General features: G+C 36.9%; 1 long non-coding RNA gene across 1 annotated transcript in view; it reads left to right on the top strand.

The window, feature by feature from the left end:
• Positions 1 to 7,829: 7,829 nt before the first annotated feature.
• LOC309628318 overlaps positions 7,830 to 16,773 on the top strand; it is a 519,843-nt gene continuing 510,899 nt past the window's right edge. Inside the window, exon 1 of the long non-coding RNA XR_014244414.1 lies at positions 7,830 to 8,170. This is a non-coding gene — a long non-coding RNA (uncharacterized lncRNA). The remainder of the gene's footprint in view (positions 8,171 to 16,773) is intronic.

Genomic DNA, 16,773 nt, shown 5'->3' with positions numbered 1-16,773 from the left:
TACATATTTAAAAAATTTTTTTTTAAATTTATTTATTTTACTTATTCTTTTTTTTTTTTTTTTTGGCTGCGTTGGGTCTTCACTGCTGCACGCGGGCTTTCTCTAGTTGAGGCGAGCAGGGGCTACTCTTCATTGCGGTGCGTGGGCTTCTCATTGTGGTGGCTTCTCTTGTTGCGGAGCATGGGCTCTAGGTGCATGGGCTTCAGTAGTTTTGGCACGCAGGCTCAGTAGTTGTGGCTCACGGGCTTAGTTGCTCTGCAGCATGTGGGATCTTCCCGGACCAGGGCTCGGACCTGTGTCCCCTGCATTGGCAGGAGGATTCTTAACCACTGCGTCACCAGGGAAGCCCAATGAATATACATATTATTTCAAGTAACAAAAAGTGTTGAAGTAGGGTAGGCTCAGTTTGATTAATTCCAGGGATAAATTATGTTTTCAAGGAAAAAGATACCTTTGTCTTTCTACACTGTCATCCCCAGGATGTTGGCTTTGTTCTTGACTATCTCTCCCTGAGGCCATAAGATGACGTTCAAAACTCCAGGCACCACATGCAGTCATAAACATGTCCATGGTTTATGCTTATTTTTAGAAATGAGGAAACCTGTCCTAGAAGCCTGCCCCAACATCAATGACCAACAAGGACTATGGAATGTCCAGTACTGGTTTTACTGAACAGATTTACCCTGAGGCTTTGGATGGGATTCCCATTTTTGAAGTGTGGACCCCTGAATAAAACTGGATTAGGGTTTGCAAGGAAGCAGAGAGAAATGCCTATCTAGCAAGCATAGTGCCTGCTACATATGACCTAATCCTATATGTAGTGATACAGAAATGTATGTGCTTGTGTATTGTATGAAGACATTCATACAATTAAATTTCAAAAAGGGAGCAAATCTCCTCACTGAGAAAAATCATAGCAACTGTTCAATGTATAATTTTAGAAATGCAGTACGATGGCTTCTTTTTAGAGCTTTCAAATTTCAACCCAAATGGAGAAAATTTGCTAGAAAACATGTAACTCCACCACCATGAGAAAGAATACTACAATGTTTTTGTGTCACTTAACTGTGTAAGAGGTTTACCATTTGCCCCACCCCAAAACAAGCAAGCCATTAATCTTCAGACAATACAAATGGCTTCCCCTCTTCCTCTTTTAAAATTTATTTAAGGAAAGCTTGGTAGCGTCTCATCAATCCCTATGCAATGTGTAGGATTATACATTGTGAACCTATTGTGTTGACTTTTAAGATAAGAGCTCTTAAGGATTTTTAAACCATCAAGCAGTATCCATCAGAACAAATAAATGAGACATTGCTCTATTCTTTTCAGTCAGGATACATTCTGTGCCCTATCTTTTCCGTGACCTACAAGGTTTTAGGAGAAGAGCTTCCAGAGTTTTATTGGCAAAGCCACTATTAGGACTTCCCTCTCTCTTCCAAGCTCTTTGAGGGTCAGCCTTAAAGCAAGCATTAAGCGAATGGCTAATGGAATTAAAGGTATAATAATAGAAGGATATAGTGAGACAATTGTATTAACAAGAAATAAATCATGTTGAATGTAAGGTAAGTGTTTTTTAATTGATTGATGGGAAGGATGCGCCACAGGTTTTGTCGGGGACTAACAGCCATTTACCTCCCCATCTACAGTAAAAAGCCAAAATGTAGGAAAAAAGATAAGAAAATTATGCAGTGGGAAGATAAATTATTCAGAGAAGATGGCCATTTTGTGCTGACATCACTAATGTGACAAGGCATTAAATCTTTGACACTAGCTTCATTCCTTAGGAGCTGTGGGGTTAAAACAGTGTTTTGTACTAGAGATAAAAACTGAAATGACTACTCCTGAAGCTTTCCTCTGTGCCATGGCTTCTAAGGTAACTGGATACCTGAGGAAATAGCCAGTTCTGTGCCTTCCAATTTGAATACCAATCTTACACTTTGAAAGCTAGTGCCTCTGTCTGTATTATTATAACAATCTAGCTGTCAATATTTTTCACCCAGTTGGCAAAGCTTATGTGCCCTGATGTCAAGGATAGAGAGCTACATGGAAGACATTTTAAGTACTATTGGGTATAGAAAAAACTTGATGCTGAATTTCATAACTAAATGCCTTTTATTGTACTCTCACCGTTACCAAGTCCCCTCTTTGAGTTTAGCTCCTTTTATATCCTACCATAATCCTCTTTCTCTTCAGTTATTCTTACTACTTAGTTACTAGGACAGTCCACTTTAGACCAGCCATCCTCTAGAGACTTCTTATTGTAAGATGTGGATATGAAGTAAAGTGGGTAGATTCAGTCTATGTGTGGGCAAGGGGCTGTGCTTCTTGAAACAACTGCTTTGAGAGTTACTTCAGATCTGCCCCCTTACTGCCATTACAGATTTTTTCTGCCTCAGGTTACTTTATTAACTAGCTTTATAAACTGTAATCCAGGAAGTTTATTCTCCATAATGTTAGAAACAACATGTAACACAAATCAACAAAGAAATCAGTATCTCTGAACTTTGGCATTTCTAGTTTTGCAGGGAGATTTAAATTATTTGGTCTTTCTTTTTTTCTATTGTTGGAAAGGAGTAGGGCTGACAATTACTGGACACCTGCTATGAGCCAGGCACCAAGTTAAGCATTTTGTAGACATTATTTAAAATTTATCCCCCACAATTATTCTTTGCAGTAAGTATTATCATTTCACAGACAAGGAAAACAAAGTTTAGAGGGATTAAGCTCAGATTGCTAATTAGAGGTAAGGGGTAATATTAAAACCCAGGGATGCGTGAGATTGCAAAGCCTGCACTGTCTCCTCATACCAGACTGTGGCAGTGGTGTTTTGAAGCTCTATGAAATATTGCAGCTGAGTGGAAGGTCTGACTAAGAACCTCCAAGATTCTTCCAAACGTGATTATCATAGATTGGGTTCTCTGGAAGCAGATGTTAAGAAGTTTGGGATGCAAAATATTTATTAGGGTGAAAAAAAAGGAGAGGAAGCAGGATGGGGCAGAGGCAGTAGCCAAACTGCAATTCTAGTCCAACAACACTTTGGCCAACCCTGTGAGGAACTTTGGAGTAAACATTGCATCTGAGCATCCTGAAATGGGTTGAAATGAGCTGTCCTTTTTCCCCTGACCTTGCTTGGTCAAGCTGCTCCAGGAAGGGTGTGATCTCCTGCAAGGAGGCTTGAAAGCTCCAGGAAGGAACTGAACAAGAGCCAGCAAGTCCTTCCTTGAAAGTGGATCTGGACAGCATATCTGTGTCTATCTCTCTAGTAATTTCAGAGTTTCTATAATGGACCAGTAAATGGTTTCCTTTGTCATTGTTTTGATTGTATTATCCAGTGGAATAGGGGATATGTGATGGTGAATTTGGATAAAGAACTCAGGCTTGAATTCTTTATATATAGCCTTACTCATTTTCTTCTGAAAGAGTTGGAGAGTTTTACTCTGATTTTGTGTCCAAAGACCAATGACTCTTCCAACTATCCCTCCTGATGTCTATTTCTTTCCATTGCAAAGATCAAGTTGATCGAATTTATCTTTGTTTGGCATTACTTATATCTTCCACATTTTTCTGAATACTCAGTCCTCTTCTTGGCTGACTCAGTTCTCTGTATCTTTTATATTTACTGATCTCAACATTAGTCTATAGTTTTGTTCAGTCGACTTTCATTTCTACTACAAATTTTAGCCAATAAGAACATAAATTTTAAAATATCCTCCCTAACTACTTTTTATGTTATAATGGCCTATGTATTAAAAAAAAGCCTATCTATGTAGTTCTCTAGATATATTTCATCATAAATTTTTCTTCAGCCAGTATTATGACCATGTAATATGACATAGTCACTACAGATCATCCTATTGATAGCCTTTGTGAAATAAGGCAGGAGTCATACTTCAGTTCTTCAAGGTTCACCACTTGCTCCATCTGAAATATTATTTTTAATGACCTTCTAGAATTTTTGTTACTGTAGCCCATCATCCTATTTATCTTTACTGACTTTGTGGTCAGTGTTTTCCTTGTCTAAAGCATCCACCAAGTTTACATAAAGTTTGTTATTTCGCTGACAATATTCTTCCAACGCTAATAATCTCAATGGCTGTCTTGATAATTCAACATTTTTTCTTAAGAGTATGTACCTTCTCCCATGTGTCTTCTTGGAATACGGTTATGGTGGGGGGATTGGCAACTTCCCCCCTCCTTCTGGCTCCATCATAGCTAAATTATGACTTATATGAATGTAATCATCCCAATCCATTCCCATGGTAACAAATCACCTTTAAGACTAATGTAGCACTATATGATTCTGGTAGGATTCAGGTAAACAAGGAAGGGAATTAAAACTTTTATATAGAATAATGGGAAAAAATGGATACCAAAGGTAGAATTGACTCTTTGTTAGTGGAGGAAAGTTTCATTTCTGTTTGACTTTAGACCAGGGTCTTATCAACCTCCATATTGTTGACATTTTAGGTCAGGTAATTTTTTGGTGGGAAAGGAGGCTGTCCTCTGCACTGTAGTATGTTTAGCAGCATCTCTGGTCTTTACCCATTAGACGCCAGCAACACCACTCCCTTCACTTGTGACAACCAAAAATGTCTCAGCATTCTCAAATGTTGCCTGGGGAGCAAGATTGCCCCAGATTTGAAACCACTGGCATAGACTATACTTCTCAAGGTGGTAGTTTGGGAGAGGTAAGAAGGAGGAGTTGTAGAGCGATTTGTAAAAGGAAGAATTTGTGGAAGGCAAGGGAAAGTCAAGTCTGAAGTAGGGGGCATTGTCCATAGAGAATTTCCTTTCTCACATAGGTTTAAGTCTTAAACTACCATTCCACTGGAAATTCAAGAGAAAGTTCAAGTGTACTAGAACTTTAATCTTTTCCTTCCCACACTGTAATTTTCTGAAATTTCCTTAACATTTTAATAAAGGTATTTGCATTTTACTGAACAGCTAGCGCCAAGTCTTGGAGACAGTCCAATTAAAATATGAGAAGAGGCTCATGGGTTTTATTATGGTGGGGGTTCAACCCTAGACCAGTCAGCTAGGGTCAAGGGAGGTTGCTCTTTGTATCATGTAAGTTTCTGTTGCAACCATGTGGCTGAGAATAAGGAGAAGCACTTCCTAAAATAAGTATAATATTAAATTAAATTACTGGGTTCTTACTATATGCCAGGAACCATATTAATCATTTACTTGTATCATTTCATTAAACTCTTTAAAAAATTTATTTATTTATTTTTATACAGCATGTTCTTATTAGTTATCTATTTTATACATATTAGTGTATATATGTCAATCCCAATCTCCCAATTCATCATACCAGCAACCCCCCACCTCCTGCCACTTTCCCCCCTTGGTGTCCATATGTTTGTTCTCTACATCTGTGTCTCTATATCTGCCCTGCAAACTGGTTCATCTGTACCATTTTTCTAGCTTCCACATATATGCATTAATATACGATATTTGTTTTTCTCTTTCTGACTTACTTCACTCTCTATGACAGTCTCTAGATCCATCCACGTCTCTAACAAATGACCCAATTTCGTTCCTTTTTATGGCTGAGTAATATTCCATTGTATATATGTACCACATCTTCTTTATCCATTCATCTGTCGATGGGCATTTAGGTTTCTTCCATGACCTGGCTATTGTAAATAGTGCTGCAGTGAACATTGGGGTGCATATGTCTTTTTGAATTATGGTTTTCTCTGGGTATATGACCAGTAGTGGGATTGCTGGGCCATATGGTAATTCTATTTTTAGTTTTTTAAGGAACCTCCATACTATTCTCCATAGTGGCTGTATCAATTTACATTCCCACCAACAGTGCAAGAGGGTTCCCTTTTCTCCACATCCTCTCCAGTATTTATTGTCTGTAGATTTTCTGATGATGCCCAATCTAACCAGTGTGAGGTGATACCTCATTGTAGTTTTGATTTGCATTTCTCTAATAATTAGTGATGTTGAGCAACTTTTCATGTGCCTCTTGGCCGTCTGTATGTCTTCTTTGGAGAAATATCTATTTAGGACTTCTGCCCACTTATTTATTTTTAATAAATTTATTTATTTATTTATTTTTGGCTACGTTGGGTCTTCGTTGTTGTGTGCAGGTTTTCTCTAGTTGTGGCAAGTGGGGGCTACTCTTCATTGCAGTGCACAGTCTTCTCAATGCAATGGCTTCTCTTGTTATGGAGCACAGGCTCTAAGTGTGCGGGCTTCAGTAGCTGCAGCACACAGGCTCAGTAGTTGTGGCTCACGGGCTCTAGAGTGCAGGCTCACTGGTTGTGGAACACGGTTTAGTTGCTCCATGGCATATGGAATCTTCATGGACCAGGGATTGAACCAGTGTCCCCTGCATTGGCAGGTGGATTCTTAACCACTGTGCCACCAGGGAAGCCCCTGCCTGTTTTTTGATTGGGTTGTTTTTGTTTTTAATATTGAGCTGCATGAGCTGTTTATATTTTTTGGAGACTAGTCCTTTGTCCGTTGATTCATTGGCAAATATTTTCTCCCATTCTGAGGGTTGTCTTTTTGTCTTGTTTATAGTTTCCTTTGCTGTGCAAAAGCTTTTAAGTTCATTGGGTCCCATTTGTTTATTTTTCCTTTTCTTTCCATTACTCTAGGAGGTGGCTCAAAAAAGTTCTTACTGTGATTTATGTCAAAGAGTGTTCTTCCTATGTTTTCCTCTAAGAGTTTTACAGTGTCTGGTCTTATATTTAGGTCTCTAATCTATTTTGAATTTATTTTCGTGTATGGTGTTAGGGAGTGTTCTAATTTCATTCTTTTACATTTAGTTGTCCAGTTTTCCCAGCACCACTTATTGAAGAGACTGTCTTTTCTCCATTGTATATACTTGCCTCCTTTGTCATACATAGATTAGTTGACCATAGGTGTGTGGGTTTATCTCTGAGCTTTCTCTCCTGTTCCATTGATCTATATTTCTGTTTTTGTGCCAGTACCATATTGTCTTCATTACTGTAGCTTTGTAGTTTAGTCTGAAGTCAGGGAGTCTGATTCCTTCAGCTCTGTTTTGTTCCCCTCAAGATTGTTTGGCTATTTGGGGTCTTTTGTGTCTTGATACAAATTTTAAGATTTTTTTGTTCTAGTTCTGTAAAAAATGCCATTGGTAATTTGATAGGGATTGTATTAAATCTTTAGATTGCTTTGGGTAGTATAGTCATTTTCACAACATTGAGTCTTCCAAACCAATAACATTGTATATCTCTCCATCTGTTTGTGTCATCTTTGATTACTTTCATCAGAATCTTATAGTTTTCTGAGTACAAGTCTTTTACCTCCTTAGGTAGGTTTAATCCTAGGTATTTTATTCTTTTGTTGCAGTGGTGAATGGGATTGTTTCCTTAATTTCTCTTTCTGATCTTTCATTGTTAGTGTATAGGAATGCAAGAGATTTCTGTGCATTAATTTTGTATCCTGTAACTTTACCAAATTCATTGATTAGCTCTAGTAGTTTTCTGGTGGCTTTCTATTTAGGATTTCTTAAATCCTAAATAGATTTAGGATTCTGTATGTATAGTGTCATGTCATCTGCAAACAATGACAGCTTTACTTCTTTTTTTCCAACTTGTATTCCTTTTATTTCCTTTTCTTTTCTGATTGCCATGGCTAAGACTTCCAGAACTATGTTGAATAACAGTGGCAAGAGTGGACATCCTTGTCTTGTTCCTGATCTTAGAGAAAATGCTTTCAGTTTTTCACCATTGAGAATGATGTTTTCTGTGGGTTCGTTGTATATGGCCTGTATTATGTTGAGGTAGGTTCCCTCTATGCCCACTTTCTGGAGAGTTTTTATCATAAATGGGTGTTGAAACTGATGAGGATGAGTATAATTTTTGTGACTTTCTGTCTGAATTTAAAAAAAAAAAAAAAAAAAAAAAAAAAAAAAAAAATTCCACAAGGACTCAGAGGCAAAGAATATACAAATCAATTTTCACTGCAAAGTAAAGGAGCTGTTACAGTGGAGGATTACTGGACTGAATGTCAATATTATGACATAGTATGAGTGTGTTTCATGTTTCGTAATTGCAATCATTGTTGCTTTTGTTGTGGTCATCCATGTACAAGGCTTGGTGTCAGTCGATTTATCTCTTGTAAAAATAAAATACAGTGTGTGTGTGTGAAAAAAAAAAAAAAAAAAAAAAAAAAAAATAAATGGGTGTTGAATTTTGTCAAAAGCTTTTTCTGCATCAATTGAGATGATCATATGGTTTTTATTCGTCCATTTATTCATATGGTATATCACATTGATTGATGTGTGTATATTGAAGAATCCCTGTATCCCTGGGATAAATTCCACTTGATCATGGTGTATGATCCTTTTAATGTGTTGTTGGATTCTGTTTGCTAGTATTTTGCTGAGGATTTTTGCATCTATATTCATCAGTGATATTAGTCTCTAATTTTCTTTTTTTGTCGTATCTTTGTCTGGTTTTGGTATCAGGGTGATGGTGGCTTCGTAGGATGAGTTTGGGAGTGTTCCTTCCTCTGCAATTTTTTGGAAGAGTTTGAGAAGGATGGGTGTTAGTTCTTCTCTAAGTGTTTGATAGAATTCACCTGTGAAGCCATCTGGTCCTAGACTTTTGTTTTTTGGAAAATTTTTAATCACAGTTTCTAGTTAATTACTTGTGATTAGTCTGTTCATATTTTCTACTTCTTCCTGGTTCAGTCTTGGAAGGTTATACCTTTCAAAGAATGTGTCCATTTCTTCCAGGTTGTCCATTTTATTGCCATAGAGTTGCTTGTAGTAGTCTCTTAGGATGCTTTGTATTTCTGCGGTGTCTGTTGTAACTTCTCCTTTTCCATTTCTAATTTTATTGATTTGAGTCCTCTCCCTCTTTTTCTTGATGAGTCTGCCTAAAGGTTTATCATTTTTGTTTATCTTCTCAAAGAACTAGCTTTTAGTTTTATTGATCTTTGCTATTTTTTTCTATTTCATTTATTTTTGCTTTGATTTTTATTATTTCTTTCCTTCTACTAACTTTGGGTTTTGTTTGTTCTTCTTTCTCTAGTTCCTATTGGTGTAAGTTTAGATTGTTTATTTGAGATTCTTCTTGTTTCTTGAGGTAGGCTTGTATCGCTATAAACTTCCCTCTTAGAACTGGTTTTGATGCATCCCATAGGTTTTGGATCGTCGTGTTTTCATTGTCATTTTTCTCTAGGTATTTTTTGATTTCCTCTTTGATTTCTTCAGTGATCTCTTGGTTATTTAGTAATGTTTTTTCTGGCCTCCATGTGTTTGTGTTTTTTACTTTTTTTCCCTGTAATTGATTTCTAATCTCATAGTTCTGTGGTCGCAAAAGATGCTTGATATGATTTCAATTTTCTTAAGTTTACTGAGGCTTGATTTATGACCCCAGATGTGATCTATCCTGAAGAATGTTCTGTGTGCACTTGAGAAGAAAGTCTAATCTGCTGTTTTTGGATGGAGTGTCCTATAAATATCAATTAAATCTATCTGATCTATTGTGTCATTTAAAGCTTTTGCTTCCTTATTAATTTTCGTCTGGATGATCTGTCTATTGGTGTAAGTGAGGTGTTAAAGTCCCCCACTATTATTGTGTTACTGTCGATTTCCTCTTTTATAGATGTTAGCATTTGCCTTATGTATTGAGGTGCTCCTATGTTGGGTGCATATATATTTATAATTGTTATATCTTCTTCTTGGATCGATCCCTTGATCATTATGTAGTGTCTTTCCTGGTCTCTTGTAACATTCTTTATTTTAAAGTCTATTTTATCTGATATGAGTATTGCTACTCCAGCTTTCTTTTGATTTCCATTTACATGGAGTATCTTTTTCCATCCCCTCATTTTCAGTTTGTATGTGTCCCTAGGTCTGAAGTGGGTATCTTGTAGACAGCATATATATGGGTCTTGTTTTTGCATCTGTTCAGCGAGCCTGTAACTTTTGGTTGGAGCATTTAATCAATTCACATTTAAGGTAATTATCGATATGTATGTTCCTATTACAATTTTCCTAATTTTGTTGGGTTTGTTTTTGTGGGTCCATTTCCTCTCTTGTGTTTCCCACTTAAAACAGTGCCTTTAGCATTTGTTGTAAAGCTGGTTTGTTGGTACAGAATTCTCTTAACTTTTTGTTGTCTGTAAAGCTTTTGATTTCTCCATTGAATCTGAATGAGATCCTTGCTGGGTAGAGTAATCTTGGTTGTAGGTTCTTCCCTTTCATCACTTTAAATATATCATGCCACTCCCTTCTGGCTTGTAGAATTTCTGCTGAGAATCAGCTGTTAACCTTATGAGAGTTCTCTTGTATGTTATTTGTCGTTTTTCCCTTGTTGCTTTTAAGAATTTTTCTTTGTCTTTAATTTTTGTCAATTTGATTACTATGTGTCTCAGCGTGTTTCTCCTTCGGTTTATCATTCCTGGGACTCTCTGCACTTCCTGGACTTAGGTGGTTATTTCCTTTCCTATGTTAGGGAAGTTTTCAACTATAATCTCTTCAAATATTTTCTCAGGTTCTTTCTCTCTCTCTTCTTCTTCTGGAACACCTATAATGCGAATGGTGCTGCATTTAATGTTGTCCCAGAAATCTCTTAGGCTGTCTTCATTTCTTTTCATTCTTTTTTCTTTATTCTGTTCCGTGGCAGTGATTTCCACCATTTGGTCTTCCAGGTCACTTATCTGTTCTTCTGCCTCAGTTATTCTGCTGTTTATTCCTCCTAGTGTATTTTTCATTTCAGTTATTGTATTCATCTCTGTTTGTTTGTTCTTTAATTCTTTTCGGTGTGTGTTCTTTAATTCTTCTAGGCCTTTGTTAAACATTTCTTGCATCTTCTTGATCTTTGCCTCCATTCTTTTTCCAAGGTCCTGTGTCATCTTCACTATCATTATTCTGAATTCTTTTTCTGGAAAGTTGCCTATCTCTACTTCATTTTGTTGTTTTTCTGGGGTTTTATCTTGTTCCTTCATCTGGTACATAGTCCTCTGCCTTTTCACTTTGTCTATCTTTATGTGAATGTGGTTTGCATTCCATAGACTACAGGATTGTAGTTCTTCTTGCTTCTCTCATTTAATTCTTAACTATGTTATGAGGAAGGTAGTGTTTTTAACTCTTTAAATTTATATAGAGAATATAGAGGCTAAGAGATAGTAGACACTTTTGTTAGTTAGGAAAGATATGATAGAAATTATATTTGACGCCAGGCAACTTGGTATTAGAGCCCATAATCTTCCCCACTGGACTAGACTCCTTTCCAGAAGGCAATGTGGTGGTGCTTGGCAGAATATCCTGTAAGTGTTCATTACACTCATAAACTGCTAATCCTGGGTTATATTAGGATAAGAAGTCCAGCATTATTTCAAACACGATAATAAATTCCAATGAGGTCAAATTATTGAACAGTTGTCCTCCTTAATTATTAATGAACATCACATGCATGTATTTGATATGATATCTTTTATTAAAAAGCTAAATACAAATATAGATTTTTGGTTATGTATACATATCTTGTTGAAAATAGCATCTTAATGTTATAATGGAAACTTCAACTTGCTAATAACAAAAAGAAAGAGGAAAATCTGGAGAGAGAGAGGGTGAAAACAGCGAAAGCTTCTGGCCCCTTTGTTGGTCTTCAGTGTGTTTCCCTTCTCCCCATCATACTCTTTTGACGTAAAAAAAAATCACATAACTTACCTTGTAAGAACAGAATATAGTCCCAATCAATTGGCTTTCAACCACGGTACTTTAAGATACCCTAGCAATTGGTATTCCTATTTCAGATACTGACATTTTCTCCCACCATATAACATTCCTTGAGATGTTAAACCTACTTGTACCTTTCATATATATTTCTAGTCTTAGAGCTAATACAAAGGCTGCTGGTCATCTCTCTCCCCTTCCTTGCTCCATATTCTGTCATCAATCATCTGCCTTCAAAATTTGATCTTAGACTATGGTCCACAAATCCTTGTTTTCCAGTGTCCTGATGAGAGGTTAAGTCAACACCTGAGAGCTGAGATCATGGTGGGGATTGAATTTAAGCAGTGGGAATGGGACTGTAGCCTTGGGAAATGTAGAAATGTTGTCAAACACCTGAAGTGGAAAAAGCACTATGGAGGAAATAAGAGAAGAATAAGATAAGAAACAGAGAGGCCAGGGAGCAAAGATGTGGGCCCAGTCATCATAGTTTCTGATTTTGAGGAGTCAAGGGACAAAGATTTTATGGTACTACAAGCAGTTTGGAAATGACTGATTATGGCTATAAAGTTAGCTAAGGAAGCAGATAAAGCCATGAAGGGAATGGGAGATTGGGAGAAATGGTATGGTGTGTGGCAATATAAAAGATGGAAAATCAGGATATTGAGGTCAGCAGGAGGGTATTCCAAGTATGAGATATTGGAAGTAGAACAAAATTATCCCCATTTCTCACTCTTGCTGAGATGGTGGGAAGCCCTAATTCTTACAAGAGGAGAAGAACTAGCTGAAAGTTATGATTTGGGTGGTTAGACCCATTTCCCAGTATTCAGTGTTGCTCTTGTCTTTTTCCTTAGAGGTTCAATGAGAAAAATTATCCTTAATTGGTTATTTGAGGTTTCATTTCCAGGACCATCATCCATTTCCCTCTTGTACACTGAAACAATATACAGTGTGATGATTTTGTAGTTGAATTTCCAAGTTTAAGTTCTGTTTCCTTTATTAGCAGATACCCTTAGCAATTTACATGAAAATTTTGAGCCTCAGTTTCTTCATATGTAAAAAGGATAAGGCATTAGCTTCCTTGCAGAAAAGTTCTAAAGATAAAATAATATATATATATATATATTTTAAAATTAATTAATTTATTTAATTTTGGCTGTGTTGGGTCTTCATTTCTGTGCGAGGGCTTTCTCTAGTTGTGGCAAGCGGGGGCCACTCCTCATCGCGGTGCACGGGCCTCTCTCTATTGCGACCTCTCTTGTTGTGGAGCACAGGCTCCAGATGCGCAGGCTCAGTAGTTGTGGTTCACGGGCCTCGTTGTTCCGCGGCATGTGGGATCATCCCAGACCAGGGCTTGAACCCATGTCCCCTGCATTGGCAGGCAGATTCTCAACCACTGCGCCACCAGGGAAGCCCAAAAATAATATTTTTGAAAACCATTTCGTATATTAAGAAAAGTTATTATTGATTTCCTTTAATATGCCAATTTCTCTTTAAGATGGGATTGGCTGACATTGCAGAGTTGTCTTTCTTATTCCCCTCTATGTACTCAGTGCCAAATATACTGACTGAGCCATAATGAGTGGCAAACATTTGTGGAATAAATGTATGACTTGATTAATAAATGACATTTATAATAAAACTATTTGATACATAATTGAATATGGCATTGAGGCAGGCTATCTTGGATCTAACCCAAGGAACTTTAGTAATTTTTAAAGTACAAAAAGGATTTTTAGTTTAAGATATACTGGTCTTTTAGGCAAATTCTGTAGGAAAATGTTAAAGTAAAACTTTTGAGTGCTATCAAAAATTTAAAATCCTTACATGAAAGGCCCTGAAAATTGTTTACTTAAGTTTTATGTAACTTATAGCTTCTTTTATTCTAGGGGATCATTCATTATTATGGGCCAATCTGGTGACATCACGATATCTGGCTGTTATACTAAATTGGCTGTAGGAGTTTTTAAGTTTTCTGGCTACTTCTTAGTGTCATTTCCTGTGAATTAATTTAGCTTTGCTATTAACAAAGATTTCAGCCTGTCGGTGCAATCTTACCCATTAAAGACAATAACCCTGGCAAGCTCTGAGGTACTATGCTCAGTTCTCCTTTGAGACAACTCTCCTTGTATCTTTTGACATATTACTAATTTACAGAATCATTTATTGTCCAAAGGTATTGATTTATTGGGCTTCTTAAGATTTCTATGGTCAATTCTAACCACAAAGATTTTGCTTTTAGCAAAAGGAAGATTTGGTGCAAAGAGTTGAAATATAGATGGTGGCGATCTAAGCTGAAGTTATGCTATTTTTTAAAATAGAAGAACAGACTATATGCAATCTTACAGGAATGTTTTAATATTTAATATACAAGATCTGTAATTTTTCATTGGTAATTGAAGCTAAATCTGAAGCATTAAAAAATTAACCACAGCAAACCTAATTTTCCAAATGAAAGATGATGTCTACAGTTGAGTAGAACTTTCTGTTGATTAATGTAATAATGGGAATGGGAGTGGGGGAAAGTTCCCTGAATTTTAATATATTTTCAAATGAGGTTTTGCATTGCCTAAAATCTGTAATAGTTAGTTTATTGAGCTATGGGCTCATGGAATAAAGAAATTGGATTTAAATGATGAGCTAGTAAATCTGCTACTTGATTCTATTATAACTAAAGAATTTATACATTATATTTTCCTTTAATACTATGTAGAGATTGCTGTGTAGTGGTTAGAATCATGGACTTTAGAGCTAGCCCACCTTTGTTCAAGTCGTGCTAACTATATACAATGGAGATGATAATAATAACAGTATTTATCCCATAGGATGTTGTGAGGATTAAATTTATTAATAAATTCAAAACACTTAGTGTCTGGCACAAAATAAGAGCAAAAAATTTGTTATCTATTGTTATTTTGTTCATGTGGCATCTGAATTAAATATCTGCAGGGCTGGTTTTCTTTTGACCATTTTAGCGTTCTGCCTGTTCTGTGGATTGGAATGACCATGTGTCATTTACTCAATTTCATTGTTAGGTTGACCAAGAACATGCTTTCTGTCACTGAATTCATAATATTGATAGAACCAGATTTGCAAGTAGCTATTACCTTACAACTCACTTCTAAAGTCTTATTTTCTAGATAGCTTGTTTCTTAGTTGTAGATACTACAGAAACCCATATTGCATGGTACTAGGGTCATAGGTAACAACATTGATGAAGACTATTTTTAAATGTTGTAAAGAAAGAAAAGTCTTTTTGAAGCCCAAGATAAGTCAGTCAGATAAAGATTTTAGAAACTGGGGAGTACCAAACAATGTTTAAACATGGCTAGGTTATTCCAACAAAGAAATATTAGTTGCAGTGAATATTTACTGAACTCAGTGGTTGAGAGATCTTAAACTCTTAACAAAATGCCTGGCACATAATAGCCACTCTATACATTTTTGGTATTAATATGGCATGCTCTGGGCTAAGTATTTTATATGTATTTTCTCATATGACTTTGTGATGAAGTAAACTGTTTTCTCCTTTTACAGATGTGGAAACTGAGGCCTAGAGAGGTTAAATAACTTGCCCAAAATCCTGTATGAGTAAGTGGAAGAACACAGACTTTAATGCAGGCCTGACTCTGAAACCCAACCTCTTATTTATATGCAGTATTGCTTCTCAATGCTTTGCAACAGTTTGGGGGAGAGCTGTAGTTGGCTTGGTAATTGCAGACTAAGCAGTAATACACATGTAGAGACCTCATAAAAAACAGTGATGTTGTAAGTGCTTTGTTATGACTGGCAAGTTTCTTAGCCTTTCCTAACTTCAGTCTTCTCACTAATAAAATAGATATAATAATGTGTATCACATAGGATTATTGTGAGGATTAAATGAGGAAACATATATAAAACATACAACATATAGCAAACCCTCAACTGATATTTTTTTCCCTCCTCTTTCTCTTCTTGTACTAGGCACTGACCATCTATTGCATGAACTATTGATAAAATGTCTGCTGGATTCTATCTTCCAATTGGCAAGTTACTGTTAAATCATTTTAGTGATATGATGAGGGGGGGAGAGACAGAGAGGGAGAGAGGATAGATAGGTAGATGCCATTACAGTGGTGGGAAATTCAAATAAGAGACTCACTCAGTAAGGGCTACTCTAATCACAGTCTTGAAAGGACTGTACCCCATTTCCCCACCATTCAACCAGATGAGGATCCATTTGGGTAACTGACAAATCTCTAGAGGTTCCATAGCTTTAGTTACAGAGACTTGGCTATAGGACACATCCAGTACATATTTGTTGCTTCATTGATTCAAAGAAGAGGAAAGGAACAAGTTATTGGCTGTCTTGAATTCATGTAAAAAATCAATTTTTCAATTTTAATAATCCAATTGAGGGAGGTCATTTCTTTTTATATCTCCTGTAATTTTCTAGCACATTGATCTTTGTTTAGACTGATCAGAACATGTAGGCAGTGAATAGTTAAAGCAACCATCTGGAGTCTGAGAATCTATTTAAGGTTACTTAAAAAACTTGAATTTAAATGGGAGCTTCAAGATGGCGGAGGAGTAAGACGTGGAGATCACCTTCCTCTCCACAAATACATCAAAAATACATCTACCAAAAAAAAAAAAAATACATCTACATAAGTAACAGCTCCTATAGAACACCTACTGAATACTGACAGAAGACCTCAAACTTCCCAAAAGTCAAGAAACTCCCCACATACCTGGGTAGTGCAAAAGAAAAAAGAAAAAACAGAGACAAAAGAATAGGGATGGGACCAGCACCTCTGGGAGGGAGCTGTGAAGGAGGAAAGGTTTCCACACACTAGGAAGCCCCTTCACTGGTGGAGACAGCGAGTGGGCGGGTGGGGGGGAACTTCAGAGCCAGGAGGAGAGCTCAGCAACAGGGGTGCAGAGGGCAAAGTGAAGAGATTCCTGCACAGAGGATCAGTGCCAACCAGCACTCACCAGCCTGAGAGGCTTGTCTGCTCACCCACTGGGGTGGGAGGGGGATGGGAGCTGAGGCTCGAGCTTCAGAGGTCAGATCCCAGGGAGAGGTTGGGGGTTGGCTGCGTGAACACAGCCTGAAGGGGACT

Source organism: Balaenoptera borealis (assembly GCF_965194805.1).
Source record: "Balaenoptera borealis genome assembly, chromosome: 4".
NCBI lineage: Eukaryota > Metazoa > Chordata > Mammalia > Artiodactyla > Balaenopteridae > Balaenoptera > Balaenoptera borealis.
The sequence above is the reverse complement of the archived record's forward strand: the minus strand, read 5'-3'. Positions and strand labels throughout refer to the sequence as shown.